Below are 4,168 nucleotides of genomic sequence, written 5' to 3'. Positions count from 1 at the left end.
AAAAGATATAAATGTTAAGAGTGGGCCATCAATTAAGCTCTATGTATCCCAGCAGTCAATACAAAAAGGGAAAGTTGATCAATTCTATTATTTAATATTTGTAAGATTGACAATAACAACAACAAACCATTTGCTTAACAAAACTTACTTTTATTTAATACTAATTCCTCCTGCCAGGCCTTGCAACAACTTCCTTGTATTTCTTTTAAAAGAGAACACTATTATTTAGCTATACAGGAAGATGTTCTTGAATTTCAGAATTTCCTACTCATCTATTTAGGGGTAGGATGTCACATTATCAGCAAAAATAGATAAATATACTGAGTTAAGACAGAGAGACATTAAGGCTGATTGTAAAGGTTCCTACACTGTAAGCTCTTACAGCAGTCACATTTATTCTTGAGTTTTAACTCTTATTTCTAAATTCTGAGGTGCTGTGTTCATTATGTATAACCTGGTAGTTCCCTGGAACCTTAGGTATCTATGTGACACCTGAGACTCAGAGTTAGAGTTCTGCAGCCCTGAAAGTCAACATTACTCCATACAGCAACTGTTAAAGAAGCTGAAAAAGAGATCATACTTCAATTAGAGATATGAAGTTGATCTAATTAGGACTAAGGTAAATCAGAATACAAGGTAAAGGATGATATTGTCTGTATTTTAAAACTTCAGCTTCTGTGTGAGACCAAAGGAAGAGATGTTTATTTTGTCCAAAATTTAAATTTTCCATAGCACACTATCTGATTTAACCTGTCTGGTCAGTTTATTTAAACAACCTAATTACATGGAACCTAGAATAGGGAATGCAATCTTGTTATTCTGCATAGGTTATTGTAATACCCCAATACATTCCAGAGTATTTGGGGCAGAAAATAAAAAAGGATTTTGCAAAGTCCCTTGAGGGACTGGAGAAAAAAAATGTGGAACTATTAAACTTCCTCACCTGGGGAATTTCTGATATTCTCTCAAGCATTAGGGACTCCCAGTTTACTAAGCCAACCCCTCAAATTTTGAGACTTGCCCTTATGAAACTTACTTCTGTAATGAAGAAGCTAAGCCTATGAATAATTATGCCTAAGAGTCACCCCCGGGAACCTCTTTTGTTATTCAGTTGTGGCTTCTCTAAGCCAAACTCTGAAAATAAATTCACTACCCTCCCCGCTATAAGGAACGTGACTCCCAGGGGTATAAGTCTCCCTGGCAATGTGGGACGTGACTCCCAGGGATGAACTTGACTCTGGCATCATGGGATCAACAATGCCTTCTTGACCAAAACGGAGAAGAAAAATGAATAAAGTTTCAGTGGCTAAGAGATTTCAAATAGAGTCAAGAGGTCACTCTGGAGGTTACTCTTATGCAAACTTCAGCCAGATACTGTAAACTGCCAAAGTATGCCAAGCCCCAACCAACAGTATTCCTGAAAACCCTAAAGAATAACCTAAGTTCCATCAAAGACTCTACAAAAGTTTTACCTATTAAGCTTATTTTTTTCAGAAACTTAAAGCCTTCAGATGGCTCCTATGCCAGATAAGTCCTGAAGCCCAGAGGTTCCAGTCTCTGCAAGAACATCAACCAGCTTCATTCCTCTGTCCCATAATGTTGACACGCCTTTTCAGCATGAAATTAGAATGGTCATTGCCCAGATATCCCTGAAGATTGAAAGAATGATCAAATGAGACAGAGGAGTTGTAACTGAGAAGTTAGGATTTAACAAATGATTATGACTAATGATTCATTATAGAGATATTTCTTTTTAGTTTCTAGTGTATTAGAATTGTCAGAAGGAAATACCTAAAATTGATGAACTGTAATCCAGCAGTAGCCTTGATCTTTGACAACTGTATAACTATATAGCCTTCATCTTGTTACCATGTGATTGTAAAAACCTTGTGACTGACACCCCCTTTATCCAGTGTATGGGTAGGTGAGTAATAAAATAAAGACATGCATGGAAAATAAGAAGAAGTAGAATATGGGGGGGGGGGAATGCCCCTGCGTAAACTATGGACAGTAGTTAATAGTACTACTTTAATAATCTTCCATCAATTTTAACAAATGTAACTACTGTTAAAAAAATAGTAGACATACAAAAATTGCTATCATCAATTGTCACAAATTTTCCTCACCAATGCAAGTGTTGGTGGTGGATGGATGTATGGGAACCCTGTATTTTATGTATGATTGTTCTCTAAATACACAACCTCTCTAATAAAAATTTTTTTTAAAAAAAAAGCCCCATGTTGGACTTCTGACTTACAGAACTGTGAGAAAATAACTTTGTGTTGCTCTAAACAAACAAACAAAAGACACAGAGAGAAATGCTAATGGACATACACCATAATATTTCCCTTTGTAATTTTTAGCAGGTGATGCTCCTTTAAAAAAAAATCTGCAAGAAAGATTGGTTTCCAATAATGAAATTGATTTAAAATAAGATGCCTCAAATTAGAGACCAGTAGTGCATGGAACAGTATGACTATGAATGAAATACCTTATCTATTAAAGCATGATTTCTACCCAGGAACAGCTGGCAAAAATGTAAGCAAAAAGTACAAAAAAAAATTTGTAAGATTTTTAGAAATAAAGCTCATTTGAAAATGTATCTCCTCTATTTTGGCTAAACCACAAAAGGAGCCCCAGGTATAGTTAGATACCTTTCAATACAGTGATTTTCAAAAGTATGTTCCACTACCAAACTCCAACCCAGTAGCCTTGACTCTTGAAGATGATTGTAAAACAATGTAGCAGTGTGACAGTGTTATTGTGAAAACTTTGTGGATTGCACTCCCTTTATCCAGTGTATAGATGGATGAGTAGAAAAATGGGGACAAAACCTAAATGAAAAATAGGGTGGGATGGGGGTGGTGGTTTGGGTGTTCTATTTTTATTTTTATTTTTTATTCTGATTCTGATTCTTTCTGGTGTAAGGAAAATGTTCAAAAATAGATTGGAGTGATGAATGTACAACTATATGATGGGACTGTGAACAGCTGACTATACACCATGGATGATTATATGTATGTGAATATATCTCAACAAAACTGAATTTTAAAAAAATAAATTAATTTTTTAAAAGTATGTTTCATACCAACTACACACACCAAAATGCATCTCCATTCTGCGGAAAAAGAGATTTTAAGCACAAAATGACTTCTAAAGTCAAATAACTGAGAAATTGTACCACTTCATTGGGGAATAGTTGAAATTATTTTTAAAAATACCTCAGGAATCTAAGAAACCTTCTGGATTACTAGAAGTATCTACCTAACATCAACTTCTCTATAAAGGGGAAGTAGATGAAGGCACCATGGCAGAATAAGTGTCTTAAACAGTAGTATAAAAGTGTCATTCCAACCCTAGAAAATCTTGCTTATCAATCCTCATCACAATTTCACCCTCCTCAGTCCATGCCATGTGGACATTTTGCTAAACCCTGCTCATAAAGAACAAAGCCTGCTCAGCAAACAGACCTCTAGAATGATAGCCTGAAACATGGGCATTACAGAAATCTCCATACCTGCTCTAGAAAACAAGATTACAATAGTCTGAAAATCCCAGGACACAGAAAAATGGCTTCAAATCTTGGCAACAACAGCAGAATCAAATCTTGTTCTAATAAAAATTCTACACTGAAAATCTGAACAGGTTTCTTCACTGTAGGACTAATGGACACCACAAATCTTCAGAAGGAAAGGAAAACTACAGTGTTCTTCACATATTTGTGACCTAGACACTTTGTCCTCTGGAGCATCTACAGAACAAAATTTGGAATATGACTTACTAATTATATTTAATATTCCCTACAAATCAGTCAATAGCTTTGAGAATTTCCATGGGAAAAGGGAAAAAAAAGCCAATATAGAAAATGCTGTGTGGGCAATTCGAGATCTCATGTTGGTCAAATAACAAGGTGAATTGAAGAAGCTTGTTTCTAGATATCATGAAGGAGGTTTGGGCCCTGAGCAGCCTGAGCAGCTGCAGCTAGGTTAATTGAAGGCTAAGAAAGTCCAATTGTCAGGAAGTGATTAAATCAGAAATCGAGTCATGTGGCCAAGATAGGATCAGAATCGAGGAGGTCAACATCTGGCACGAAATACACACAGGTCACCCAAAGTCACCCCTGCATCAACTCAAACACAAAGCTCAGAAGGTAAAATAAAACGATTCA

The sequence above is a fragment of the Choloepus didactylus genome, chromosome 13 (genome assembly GCF_015220235.1).
Source record: "Choloepus didactylus isolate mChoDid1 chromosome 13, mChoDid1.pri, whole genome shotgun sequence".
Lineage (NCBI taxonomy): Eukaryota > Metazoa > Chordata > Mammalia > Pilosa > Megalonychidae > Choloepus > Choloepus didactylus.
Note: the sequence above shows the minus strand (reverse complement) of the source record.